The sequence below is a fragment of the Scyliorhinus canicula genome, chromosome 7 (assembly GCF_902713615.1).
Source record: "Scyliorhinus canicula chromosome 7, sScyCan1.1, whole genome shotgun sequence".
Classification (NCBI taxonomy): Eukaryota; Metazoa; Chordata; class Chondrichthyes; order Carcharhiniformes; family Scyliorhinidae; genus Scyliorhinus; species Scyliorhinus canicula.
This window is the reverse complement of record NC_052152.1, coordinates 191,966,758-191,981,800: the sequence shown is the minus strand read 5'-3', so window position 1 is coordinate 191,981,800 and position 15,043 is coordinate 191,966,758. Positions and strand designations below refer to the sequence as shown.

The 15,043-nt window shown below is 42.0% G+C and overlaps 1 protein-coding gene across 8 annotated transcripts in view; it reads right to left on the bottom strand.

Annotated features, from left to right (window-relative positions):
• Positions 1–15,043, bottom strand: part of LOC119969648 (nuclear receptor coactivator 3-like) — a 289,402-nt gene that overhangs the window by 256,859 nt on the left and 17,500 nt on the right. Inside the window, exon 2 of one of the 8 annotated variants that reach the window (XM_038803574.1) lies at positions 11,531–11,621. The exons of the other annotated variants lie outside the window; for them this stretch is intronic. The gene's annotated coding sequence lies outside the window, so the exon portion shown is untranslated. The remainder of the gene's footprint in view (positions 1–11,530; positions 11,622–15,043) is intronic. 8 annotated transcript variants of the gene reach the window in all.

The following is a 15,043-nucleotide window of genomic DNA, read 5'->3' as shown; positions in this document are numbered from 1 at the left end:
CTCTGTACACAGGTATATTAGAAAGGTGAACAGTCAAAAATAAAAACTGGAAGATCACCTTTGAAATTCCAGCAGATTCTTTGCAGGGATCAAAGAAGTTCTGTCAGCCAGTGAAGCAATCATTACTGTCCCTTCATGTACAACGTCATACACTGAGGTGCAGAATCTTCTGTGGTGGCATTATCAGCTAATTCTAGTGATATTTACAGAAAGTGCCACAGCCATTTTTCACCAAACTTTCCTGTGCATGGAATATAAGCAGCAGTGTAAAAAATTAGCACGGTTTAAGTGCAACTAAAGAGGCCCCAAGGAAAATAGGAAAGTGAGCAAAAATGTAATTCTTTACTGGGGCTACGGAATTAAGCTAAGCAATCGAAAGCTCTTTTTCAAATGTTTTGAGTCCAAACAGTTTCCATTGTTTAAAAAAAAAATCCTCTCTCATAAACACACAAGATGTTCAGTCATGCAGAAAGGGGGCCTACAATTCTGCAGAAGATATCCTTCAGGTTCTCAATGAGATTAAGGAAAGGTGGGTTTGACAACTTCAGAAGACGGGCACAAAAAGAGGTGGCAGAGGAACTCACTGCCATCTCATTGCCCGTTGGACAGAACAGCAATGCCCGCAGGACAGAAGAGGAATGCCATAAAAAGTTTAAAGAATTTGCAGTGCAGGAGGCCATTCAGCCCATCGAGTCTGCACTGGCTCTTGGAAAGAGCACCCTATTTAAGCCCACGTCTCCACCCTATCCCCGTAACCCAATAACATGACCGAACCTTTTGGACACGAAGGGGTAATTTAACATGGCCAATCCACCTACCCTGCACATCTCTGGACAGTGGGAGGAAACCCACGCAGAAACGGAGAGGAAGTGCAAACTCCTCACAGACAATCATCAGAGGCCGAAATTGAACCTGGGACCCTGGAGCTGTGAGGCAGCAGTGCTAACCACTGTGCCATTGTGCTGCAGAAAGGCAAGACACCAAACACATGATCATCTCTTCGCTGCTGAGTTCTGGGGATCCCAAACTAGAATCAACAGCAGTAGTATCAAGGGGTAGGCACACCATTCAGGATCAGTCATTCACTTCACCCCTGCTGGCTGCAAATGTGAACAATGACAACAAACCAGCTAGACAAATGTGCTAACGGGGGTCAAAGACCTTTTTATTCATGGAGCTGACTGACTTTTCATTGGGACATTTGAGTGCAACAGATCGCAAATTTATGACAGGCTCAGGGCTGACACAAATAAAAACCCCAAAAAATGCACCTATTGTACACAAAATAAACAGGACCATTTGGTTCGTGAATCCTGCTTTTAAACCTCAAGCACCATGACAGAGAGAATCCATTACTATATTTTGTTTTTTCACAATAGGAAATTTACATCATATCCTCAGTTCCCATCTCCGGCAAAAACAAGAGAACAGTTCCTCAATTATTTGCAGTTTTATTAGATGTTATGCTAAGTAACAGAATCAGATGTTTGACTCAAGGTCAGAGTTATAATCCAAATGTCAATTTTATCATTTGGTTCAGCTCTGCAAAGATAAATGACAGACTACAAATCTAGGGTACAGTGGAAGAAGAAATTATTTCTTAGGCAATACCCCATTTCCACTCAGGTTCAATGGGTTGAGATGGTTGATAAATCCAATGTGTGATCTACAGACTTTGCCACATACAGGGCAGGTGGTACTTTAAGGGTTGGGTAAATGAGCTGTTTGCAGGTTTGTGCATGCTCTTGTGTGTTTCGAAGAAGATTATTGATGTTTAGTGCCTTCCAGCATGAACCTCTGCCACTTTGGTCAATCACAGACCAGGGATCAATGAGTTGGCAGGGATGTTTGACCTCCTTATAGACACTTTGAGGGCATCCCTAAGTGTTTCCACTGTTGTCCTGGGAACTCCTGCCACACTTTTATTCCAATTACAGCAGTTGCTCTGTGACTACAGCATGTCCGAATCAGTGAACCCGATTTAGTAATTAACGCTTTGAAGTTGGAAATCTTGCTTTGGGAGAAGATGCTGCTGTTGGGCCACCTTTCAAGACACCCGATTTAGAAGATAATACAAAGGCACCACTGGTAGTAGTTCTCCAGAGTTTTAAAGGGTGCTTGCTTAGGTTCCCCAAGTCTACAAAGCATATAGAAGCACAGGTATTACATTACCACTGCCTGGTAAACCACACCTCAGTCTTTGGTTTGATATCCTGGTGTAACTTTTGTCAGCTGAGACTAAATTAGCACACTGGTGACAATGATAAATGAATACTAACTACATAATAGAAGAGACCTCAACATTAGAAAAAAGGATATAACCGGATACTCAAAAATCCCTACATTTTTCAAACTTTGCGGATGATAAAAAACTTGGCAGGATTCTGAACTGTGTGGAGGACAGAACTTAAGGACATAGGCAAGTTGGTGGAATGGATAGGTGGCAGATGAAATTCAATGAAATATTCAGTGGTTGTGTTTGGTAGCAAGAACATGGAGAGACAATATAAAATAAAGGGTATAGTTCAAGGCAGTGCAAAAGCGGAGGAATTTATATATGCATAAGTCATTGAAGGTGACAGGACAAGTTAAGAGCACAGTTAATAAAGCATACTGTATCCTAAGCTTTATTAAAAAGAGGCATAAAGAGGTCATGTTGAATTTGTATAAGTCACCGGTTCAATTTCAGCTAAAATACTGCATCCAGCTCTGGGTAGCGCATTCAGAAGAGATGTGAAGGCATTAGAAAGGATGCACAATAGATTCACGAGAATAGGTCCAGGAGTGAGGGACTTCAGCTATGAGGACCATTTTCCTTAGAGAAAAGAAGATTGAGAGGGGATTAGATAGAGGCATTCATAATTATGAGGTGTCTGGACAGAGTAGATAGGGAGAAACAGTTTGCACTGGTGAATGAACTGAGAACAAGAAAGCACTGATTTAAAGTGATTAATAAAAGAAGCAAAGACGTCCCATGGCAGCATGTAGGGAGAAGGGAAAATCCCTTTGGATGGTCACCTGGAATATCAGGGAGTTGGATGGCCAAAGAAAAAGATAAGAGGGTATTTACTCACCTGATAAGTTTGAATGTTGATGTGGTTTTTGCAGGAGACCCATTGGCTTGTAAGGGACCAGACAAGCCACATATTTCATTCAGGCTTTGATGACTGGGCCCATGGGGCAGCGTTTTTGATTAATAAGGAGTTCCATTTTTGGGTGGGGAGATTGCAGTCGATCCTGCAGGGAGATATATTATGGTCAATGCGTCTTAGGTGGTTGCTTTGGTGGTCCTGGTCAATGTCTATGCGCCAGACTGAGATGATAAGGGATTTATTAGGAGGTTTGGCTTCCATTCCTGATTTGGAATCACATCAACTAATTTTGGGAGATGGGGAAATCAGAGGTATAAGCATTGTTCTTCTTTTTTCCCTTGTTAGATCCACACAGAGCAACTACAAGGGAGTGATATGAAAGCTAACAAAGGTTTTAAAATCACACAGTAATGTACAATATACACAACTCCACTAGCTGAAGGGTCTCCCACCCACATCCGGGTCAGGGTTTTAATGTCGAGTTGGTTTCCCTTGTTAAGGGAAAGCCCTACCCCCTTAACAGGAAAGTTTGTATTCTTCCAACGTCACGGGGAACCTGACAGTCCACACCCCCGACTCTCGTGTGGGTTATAACAAGTTATAACATTTCCCCATGTCCATCAGATGTATTCTCGGATTTACTTTTGTTTGGTGGGTAGGTCTCTTCTTCCGTGTGAAGAGGACAGAGTATTCGGGTATTGTGATTTTGGACCATGCTCCACACTGTGGATTTGGTCCCAGTCGGGTCCCTCTCAGTGCTCGCCATGGAGGTTGGACAGTGTTGTTAGCAAATACAGGATTTTGCAAATGTATATCCTCCACCATTGAGGCTTATGTCAAGTTTAACAAGAGCAAGTCCATCTCACTCTCTATGCTATGGGAATCCTTATGGTGATCATTTATTGGGGTGGGGATAAACTCCACGTCCTCCTGTGCTTGGTTCAGTTTGATCCAGCTCAAGGTGTCGCATAGGGCCTGTATGGCCAAGGGGAGGATGAGTGGATTTTTAATTGGGGGTGGAAAACACTTGTGAGCAGTGCTCTGGGGGGGCCGGCCAATCATATTCCTATGTTCTGGTCGGGTCACAAGTTGTTATTGGGCTTCTTTCTTTAATACTATGTCAGAGATTCTTAACTTCGAACTGGAGCCATGTCCGTTGGTGGCCATTTTCAGGGCATCAAATTCACCGGTGGTACAGATGGGAGCGAAGGTGGATATCCTCACCTTTGCCTCATTAATAGTCCGGAGGCATTGCCTCCTGCTTGGGTGGTGGCCTCCTACTCCGTCCAGTGTCTCGGCCTAGTTGGGTGACCTCAGGGAATTTTTTGCATTTGGAGATGGTGAAGCACACCATTAGGGGGTCGGTAGAGGGGTTCTACCTGAGACGGCAGCCATCAATTTCCTTTTTTAACGAGTTAGCCGGTTAGTAGTTGGGGGGGGGGGGGGAAGGGGGAAAGAGTTTAGCTTATTGCTGGAAGGGAGGGATGGGGGGTTAGGTTTGGATGTGTTCTCGACTGTTGAGCGAGTTCCTTTTACATTGTAATTTGTAACACCCATTTTATATTATGTTGTGTGTTGTTATAAATGAAATATATATGGGCGGCACGGTAGCAGTGGTTAGCACTGTTGCTTCACACGCCATGGTCCCAGGTTCGATTCCTGGCTTGGGTCACTGTCTGTGCGGAGTCTGCACATTCTCCCTGTGACTGCATGGGTTTCCTCCGGGTGCTCTGGTTTCCTCCCACAAGTCCTGAAAGACGTGCTTGTTACGTGAATTGGACATTCTGAATTCTCCGTATGTGCCCAAACAGGCACCGGAATGAGGCGACTAGGGGCTTTTCACAGTAATTTCATTGCCATGTTAATGAAAGCCTACTTGTGACAATAATAATTATAAAAAGTTTTCTAAAATATATGTTATTTAAAAGCAAAAAAGTGATACGAGGAAAGCTTATTTCACACAAGTGGTTATGGTTTGGAATGCACTAATCAGATATTTATGGAGGCAGATTCAAGTGAAGAATTCAAAAATGAATGAATGCACTCTCTGAATAGGAAAAACGTGAAGGGTTACAGGGAGAAGACGGGGGAATGGCTCTAGCCGAAATGCTCACTTAGAGCGCCGGTGCAGACACGACTGGCTGAACGGCCTCCTGCACCAAAATGATTGAGTACCCCAGGCACAAGAGTATAAATACAGTGGAAGAAACTTCTATACAGTTGGAACATTTGACCTGAGGCTTTGCAAAGCATACATTTTAATGAATGACGAGAAAATATGAAAGATGATTTTGTGTTCTGCGTTCCTGGGACTGAAAAAATTATGGACTGAGCCTTGCAATTTCAAAGTACAATTGAGGATGATATCAGGCTGGGAATGTGCAAATTCCAAATAAGTGACCCCCCCCCCAAAAAAAGAAAGCTGCAGATAATGGAATTACCAATGCATTTGAATTTGAATGACCAAGCAAATTACATTCAAAGTCCCTTCTCCAGCCTGCCACCTAACCTTGGGACTTTTCATCCCTCCAGGTACAAGTATCAATTTTGTCCGACAGAAGTCCTCAAAAAGTACTACATGCTGCAGCTAGAATTTTATAATTATTAAAAGCCAACTTATCACAATCCACTTTTTATGGAGACTTTGAACATAACTTATATTAATTATTTCATGGCTTAACTGCTTACATGTTCAGAGTTGGTAAAACACAATCCAGACCAGAGATGTGAGACCGGCAACAAAAGCTAAATTGACTCTCAAAACAACCATTAAAACTAAATGAAAGAAAGCAGCGAACTCATTAAAAGGCCAATTGAAACATTTAACTTCATGTCCAAGTGAAATTCTGTAAAATATTAAGAGATTGTATAAATTCACACATTTCCTTCTCACCCAAGCTCATTCCAAGTCAAAAAAATATTTGGCTTTCTCTGCATAACGAAAGTTAATTGAAACAAGTAGATTATGGATCTTTTAATGTGATTTTAGAGTCATCTCAAATTCAGGCTCTCTTTTAAATTGCCATTAAGAAATCAGACTATAAAAATCAGGTCATTTTTAGTGTCCATTACATAAAGTATCGATAAGCATACAATTTTCTCCCCTCCTATCCTTATTGAAACAAATATCTAGAAACTGGGGACCAAAATATCAGAAAGTAAGAAATCACTTTATATTTTCATTAACAATCTGAATTTTCAAGTATTAGTGCACAAGGAGACTGGCAGAATAAATCCAATAACCTTTCAAATGTAGGCAGTACAATCCAGAACATTGAGCAGACTGATCACTGTCATAACTGACCGACCTTGAGGCTGCACTTAGCAGTCTGTTACTATAGCAACACTACATTTCATCAGCTACAGTCTGCCTGTAAAAAAACCCATGCAGCAGGTAACCAGGGAGAACAATACAATCACAACAAATTTAGCTATTGTTTTTATCTTAAACAGCGTACTGTCGACAAGTGGCAATTTTGTGCTATATCAAGAGTCAGATTAAAGCTTTCTTGCTCAAAACTATGCTGGATGAGGTCACACAGAATCCATTCTTCTCCTTTCTCTCACTGCCCCCACCCTTCCAAATTTCTACCTTCCACTTCTGAAGGTGCTGACATATGCTAGGCTGATGTACAACCAGTGCTCTGCAGTGCAAGGGACCACTTGCTTTGGGTATGCAGAAAGTTATAAGTTTGCTTGAGACTAATTTGAAACTGAAGAAATGGCATTAGAGAAAGACACCATTTGTTGCAACTGACAGGTTTTGCTCTTAAGAAATATCCATTTGAGCTCCTATAGCACCAGCCAAATGTAAATTAAACAGCCTGTGCAATTCAAGTATTTATTTCTAATACTTTGCGGTGGCAAAAATGGCTTCTATTTTAATGCAGACGAATGATGGAGAAGCACAGGAAGACAAAATCTCTAGGATCCTCTAAATTTAAACATCTACTTAAAAAATAATCAATTAGACTTTCATTCAAACACCAAACAACAAAACATTACTGGGCTTCCTTTGGGTGAATAATATAATTTTGAACTTAACTTTTAGTTAAGTGTTGAATCCAGAAGGAGCATTTAGTCAATGTTAATACATTAACTTGGTGGAGTGAGATTAGTTGATACCAGGTCCAAAGTACTATGCAGAACAGAAGCCATTTTATAATGATTACAATAGAGTTTATAGATCTCAAGAAATATTTACTATTTCAAACAGGATTTCCAGGAAATCCAATTTTGAAAATGTAAACGCATGATCATAAAAAAAGGGAAATAAGCCAAAATGACTACTTCAAAGCTGAATTTTAAGATAATATAATTTATTCCTCTTCAAGGAACCTACCTCACCCTCTCTGCTCGACTGCTCAATGCTGAGCAAAGCAATTAGAACATGACAGAAATAAATCCCACATTCAAACAGTGTAATAGAACAATGCATTCATAATACTGCCAATGACCCTTCTACTGGCTGCAGGAATTTCCAAACCTCCGTTTGGTCTGCCATTCACAGTTACTGAAAAATCCTGCAAAAAGCTTCAAATCCTTAAACTATATTTTTGCCTCCATGGGCTAAAATTTCAAATTTTTAATATACATCTCAACTAATGGGGCTAGTTATTTCTTAGTGGCTTCAACATAAATTAAGGAGCACAAGACAATGCATTGCCCAGAAATGGTACAAATATTAAATTAGTCAAATTACAGTCTAGTCCAGACAAACCACCAAATCTTTAGGTCTTTTTACAACGACAATCTCTAGGACTTCTGCTAAAGAATTTTGCTCCATCTGTTAATGAGACAACACAATAACCATTGAGAATTCCTGCTGGCAAGAGATTAACAAGAGCTTTCATTACAAGCTGATTTAACCTTTTATAAATCATGGACAGGACAAACGAATGGTAATGTGTAGGATAGCAGATTATTGCTAAACAATTCTATGTGTATTCTGGTACTTTCAATGCACTTGGGTTTTCTTTTAAAATCAAACTAAAGTTAGCACTTCAGCGTAGTTTAAGAAGCCTCTCGGGGATTAGAGCTATTTGCAAAGTATGTGTTTATGGGGGGGCCTAGTACAGTTAATATGGTTTATATACACAAAAACTAGGAACTGGTACTATCTTTAACAGAGACAGACAAATTGCATTTATAAGGAACCTTGAAATATAATGGACGTCTTAACAAATAGATGTGATGAAACAGACTACAAATCAGGAACAGAAAAATTAAAGAGTAATCATTAGACTGGTTGACGTTTTCAGTCAAAAGAGCATTGAGCAAAGTTATAGGATTAGAATGGATTGCAGATGGGAGAACTTCATAAATGAGAAACAGGAATTCAAATTTCATGGTAGGTATTTTTTTCTTTCATGGGATGTGAACTGGCACAGCCAGCATTTGCTGCCCGCCCTTAACTGCCCTCAAGGAAGATGAGCAGCTGCCTTCTTTGAACTGCTGCAGTCTGTCTGGTATAGGTGCACATAAAGCTGTTCAGAAGGAAATTCCAGGCTTTTGACGCAGCAACAATCAAGGAACGATGGTGTAGTTCGAATTCAGCATTGCGTGGGTTGGAATGGATCTTCCAAACTGCAGTGTCCCTATGCACCTGCTGCCCTTGTCCTCCTTGGTAGTAGATGCCATGGGTTTGGAAGGTGATGTCGAAGGAGGCTCGGCATGTTGCTGGAGATCTTGTAGGTCAGTGTTCTTCAAAGTCGGGGGCACGACCCGCGGGGTGGGTCACGGGCAGGTGCCGTTGCCCACGGCACTCCCGTACACGCAAATCCCTGCGCAGCAGCCAGCTTTTCATAACGTCGGCTGGAAGCGGCCTTGAACATGTCAAAAAAACAAAATTCGCCACATTGCACATGCGCATTCCGCGAACATGTTGAAAAAATTCGGCCACATTGTGCATCCGCGCCAGTAATCGGGCACGTATGCGCAGTGCAGCCGCTATTTTTTTTATATAAACGGTTGCAGCTTTTTGTTTTACAAGTTCTGTAGTGGTTTTTATTCATTTATTTTATTCATTTAATTTTTTTTTCATTTATTTTATTCTTTTTTTTACAAGTTTGTGGGGATTTATTCATTTTTGTCATTTATTTTACTCATTTTCTTTTTTACAAGTTCGGGGGGGGGGTTAATCTGATAAATTTTTTACAGGAAAAAAATTCAGAACTTTGGACAGATGGAGACTCCATACTTTCCGACACCGGATGCTTCACCTTCATCCAACAGGTTCCATTGGAGGACCGTGTACGAGGGCCAAAGAGACCCAAAACCATTTCCTCCAATTTTGTCAGCAGCAAACAAGGTAAGAAAAAATGGTGGGTCGCGCAGGTGGGGTCCTGAAGGTTAGCCGGTTGGTAAAAATGGGTCCCCGGAAAAAAAGTTTGAAGAACACTGTTGTAGGTGGTACACACTGCTGCTACAGGTGCTTGGGTGTTGGAGAGTGCGAATGTAGGAAATGTTTAAGGTGATGGATGAGAAATGGTTACTTTTTCAAAATGGTATTGTTGGAGCTACATTCATATTAGGAAAGTGATATTCCAACAGGTTGGCACCTCGTAAATGATGGACAGGCTTTGAGAAATCAGGTGGTGAGTCAGACAGCACAAAGTTCTGAGTAACTAACCTGTTCTTGTAGCCATGGTATTTACGTAGCTGGTCCAGTTTCTGGTCAATGAAAATTCATAGGATATTGAGTGGGGTTTTGATAATGTTAATGTCATTAAACATCAAGGACAGATTGTTAAGTTCTCTAGTATTCGCCCTCCACCTGGACCACCTCTCAATCTTTTCAATGAGAACTCTGGGTGACATGAGCCATCTCAATTTCTCTGCTCTCATCACTCACTAACCCAGTGATGGGCAACCTCGGCTCATGAGTGGGCCACGAGTGCCCTTCATCTCAGTGGGCTGCAAGATTGAAATCGAGCATGTTCACTATGACCCTATGAATTACATTTAATGCACATTGAATATTTCAAAACAAGTTCTAGAAAATGCTTATTCATTGCTATATTAGTAGAACTATCAACTTCTAAGTGGTAAAAACAAAATAAACATTAGTTTGATTAGATTCAGAAAAGGCACACGGTCCTTACTGTCAGTGTATGTACAATCAGCATCTCACCTCTGTAGAAGTCCTGAAAACATTAACTCTGTTTCACTCTACAGATGCTGTCAGACCTAGAGTTCATCCAGCAATTTTTGTTTTTATTTCGTATCTCACTGCACACGCCCTTGCTTTATGTGCGCATCACTTTAGTCATTCTAATTGAAGAAAAAAAGCGACTTGGATGGAAACCAGTGGAATGTGGCAACTCTGCACGTGGGCAACAGTCAACAAAATGTCTCATGGGATGGAAAAGAAACCTGATGTGTCCCCTGGGCTACAGGTTGCGCATCACTTCTCTAACCTGCCTCCCTCTTAACTTACTGCATCCCATTCTCTCAGATCCATACTTAACATTGCCATCTAACCTACTGACAAGGATGTTACTGTGGTTGTCCAGCAAACAGACCTCTATCCAGCAGTAGCCAAATGTCAACTCTCCAAAACTTCCTCCCACACTCCTAGATTGTTACCCCACTGGTGAACATTAAGCCATGATCTCCAAGATGGTTACGGACCTCCTTGCCTCCTGATCGTTCTCCAACAGTTTCCAATCTCCTCAACCACAAGTACGAAACAGCAAGTTTCTACCTCCTTCCTAGGATTATGAAAAGAAAAAGGACTGCCCTGGATGACCCATCACATCAGCCTGCTCCTGCCCTATTGAACGGATTTCTTCCAATCTGGAATCTAATTGTTCTCCCCTTGTCCAGTCTCTTCCCATCTACATCCATAACACTTTCAATGCCCTGTCACCAACATGTTCTAATTTCTTGGTCCTAACCGTCTCCTCTTTATCATGGAAGTCCAACCACTTTACACATTCGGGGCTTTCCATTTTTTCTTTGAATGGAGGACCAACCTGTCATCATCCACCACCACCCTCCTCTTCCTGGTTGAATTGGTTTCCAGAGTGAACAGCTCTTTAACTCTTCACTTCCTCAAAGAAATGTTGTTCTAAGTATCTGCATGGATCCTAGATATGGCTATCCTTTGTGGAATATGTAAAACATTCCTTGTTCCAGCCCTACTGCTTACGTTGAACAAAGTTTGATGAAGGGCCATTATCCCAAATTGTTAACTTTTTTCTCCCCATGGGTGCTACCTGATGTGCTGAGTATTTCCAGCACTTTAAATTTTAGTAATCCAAAAGTATAGCTTAATTATTAAGAAACCCAGGAGTTCAAAGTCTAAAAGAATGGTTTGAGAATTTGAATTCAGTAAAAAAAATTTAAAAATCAAGAAATAAAAACCTGTACATGTGAGCATAAAACCCAACTGGGTCACTAATGTCTTTAAAGAAAAAAAAATCTGTCACACTTACCCAGTCTAACCGCTGTGACTTCAGGTCGTCCAGAGAAATTCATCAACATCATCAGACTCCTCAACAAAAGATCGGCGACAGTCCTCACTGACTGAAATAAGACAGAAACCTTCAAGGTCAAGACTGGAGTCAAGCAGCGATGCCTAATCGCCTCCATCCTTTCCTCCATTTTAATTGCCACTATCCTTCACCTTGTCAAGAACAAGCTTACAAGTGGAGTGGACATGGTCTACAGGATGCCCGGAAATCCATGGCATCACTCGTGGAACTTCAGTAAGTGGATACAAAGCCACCTCCGTTCTTTTGGAAGAGAATCTCCAAGCTCTGCCTGACATTTTTGCAGAAGCATACCAAAGAATCAGTCTCAGCCTCCAAGTCCTTTACCAATCTGACACCACCCCAGGGTAAGATCCTGTCACTACCTCCATCAAGATCAATGGAGAAAGCCTCCCACACATGGAGTATTTCCCCTATGCGGGGAGCCACTTTTCATCAAAGACTGACATTGACGTGAAGATCCAATGTCATATCCAATCTGCAACATTCTTGCGGTCACCAAGATCTTAAGATCCGAATGTACAAGGCAGTCATCCTCTCAACCCTTCTATATGGATCAGAAACTTAAGAGTACATACAGCCGCCATCTCAAGGCTCTGGAGAGGTACCATCAACATTGTCAGAGATAAATTCTCCACTTCAGCTGGGAGGACAAGCATACCAACATAAATAAGCATCTTAAAAGGTGCCAAGAGCATCAGCATCAAGGCCATCATCATCTGAAACCAACTCCGTTGGGCGGGCCACATGCTTAGGAAGCCAGAATTCCAATGGTCAAAGCAAATCTTCGCTCCACTCAAGGAAGACACCCGAGCTCGAGGATGACAAGGGGAGCACTTCAAAGACACATTGAAGACTTGTCACAAGAAATGCTTAGTCATAGACGTCAATGCCCAAGAGACCCCTTGAGAAGTAGAGCTGATGTGCCGATCCAGATTGAATGGCAAAGCCCACACCTGACTGTCAAGGCTGACCCTCAGATTTGCCAATCTAGTACAATGTGTAGCTTGCAGCGATTTGCCCAAGGTGAGACTCCTCTGCACGCCTGGTTTCATTTAGATTTTGTACCTGCCCAGCATTCTGGCTATGAGAACTGATCTATATCTTGTATTTTGTCTAGAAGTGTCTTGATGTTCTTGGAGCCAAGCGTCATCTCGTAGCTAGTTGTCCTTTAAATTTAGTTTAGGTTTCATCTGCAGTGATTGGTGACCAGCCAGGTGCATAGAGAGCAGGCTGTGTCTGGGGTGCCTGTTCTTCCCCTTCCCCGCACTGCAACTAAAACGTCTGCTCGGTTGGCTTAGGAGGATACAAACTCCACTTTTGCCCCGATCTGTGGCGAGTGCGCATCAACCAGAAGCTATCGGTGTATAGGATTGTGACTGAAGATTGCCAGCAAGTAGCATTTTTCCACTTCCAGATTACCATAGGGCTTGGCAGCCTGATATGAAGTATAAATATTGAAAAACAGCATGGAGTTCTGCATTACGCAAAAACTAGCCATAATAATTGTAAGAAAGCAAGTTCTATCAAACATTTAAAAAGTACAAAGTTACAAAGAACAAACTTGTAAACAACTTCCTACAGATTTGGTTGAATGTGATTGTGGCAACATGAGTGGTGTAATTCTGACACAGCTATGCCAGAAAATGTGATGGCACAGATAAAATTTATACATCAGAAAAAAGAAAACAAACTCACTGCTATCCTTTTCCTATGCCCTTACATATAGTTACATGAATGCGCAGAAAGACAAATAATATGTATTTTAGAAAAAAATCCATGCCTCCAAGAACAATTTAGGTTTCATAGAACCCCTATAGCGCAGGAGACCTTTCGGCCCATTGAGTCTGCATCGACCCCCTGAAAAAGCATCCTAGCTAAGCCAACTACCCCACCTTATCCCCATAACCCCACCTAACCTGCACATTTTGTGACTGTGGGAGGAAACGGAGCACCCAGAGGAAACCTACACAGACATGGGGAAAACATGCAAACTCCACATAATCACGCAGGGCCAGAATTGAACCCGGGTCCCCATCACTGTGGGCAACAATGCTAACCACAGTGCATCTTTACAGCATTTTTAATGTAATAAAACACCCCAAGAATCTTCATTGAAGCATTATAAACAAAATAGGTAATTGAGCCAAATTCGGTTTTAAGGAGTGTCTATATAGAACATAGAACGATACAGCGCAGTACAGGCCCTTCGGCCCTCAATGTTGCACCGACATGGAAAAACCTAAAGGCCATCTAACCTACACTATGCCCTTATCATCCATATGCTTATCCAATAAACTTTTAAATGCCCTCAATGTTGGCGAGTTCACTACTGTTGCAGATAGGGCATTCCACGGCCTCACCACTCTTTGCGTAAAAAACCCACCTCTGACCTCTGTCCTATATCTATTACCCCTCAATTTAAGGCTATGTCCCCTCATGCTAGCCACCTCCATCCGCGGGAGAAGGCTCTCGCTGTCCACCCTATATAACCCTCTGATCATTTTGTATGCCTCTATTAGGTCACCTCTTAACCTTCTTCTCTCTAACGAAAACAACCTCAAGTCCATCAGCCTTTCCTCATAAGATTTTCCCTCCATACCAGGCAACATCCTGGTAAATCTCCTCTGCACCCGTTCCAAAGCTTCCACGTCCTTCCTATACTGAGGCGACCAGAACTGTACGCAATACTCCAAATGCGGCCGTACTAGAGTTTTGTACAACTGCAACATGACCTCATGGCTCCGGAACTCAATCCCTCTACCAATAAAGGCCATCACACCATAGGCCTTCTTCACAACCCTATCAACCTGGGTGGCAACTTTCAGGGATCTATGTACATGGACACCGAGATCCCTCTGCTCATCCACACTACCAAGAATTTTACCATTAGCCAAATATTCCTTATTCCTGTTATTCTTTCCAAAGTGAATCACCTCACACTTCTCCACATTAAACTCCATTTGCCACCTCTCAGCCTTTATAGATAGGGATGAGATGCAAAGCCATGGAGGAATTTGAAAACAAGGATCACAATTTTTGGGAGCCAATGTACATAAGACTTGGGCAACAAGACAGAAGCAGTTGAGTGAAGTTATGGAGGTGGAAATAAATGCTCTTTCTGATGGTGTTTTGGATTACAAAAGCAGCCAATATACAAAGCTTTCTGATTCAGCTGAATTTGAATAATGTGAATGGCCCCAGTCGTCTTCTTCAGTACCATTCCCTGACCTGAAGGTAAAGTCGCCAAGGTCCTAGGTGATCATAGGCTGCTTTCCCCTTTGAGGGGAAAAGAGCTGACAGGGTGGTGATTTAACCCGAGGGCAAGGTTGAGAAGACATTCCTTCATGAATAACCTCAGCCGGTACGGGAATTGAGCCTGCGCTGTTGGCCTTGCTGTGCATCACAAACCAGCTATCTAACCAAGTGAGCTAAACCGGCCTCCATTTCAGGCAG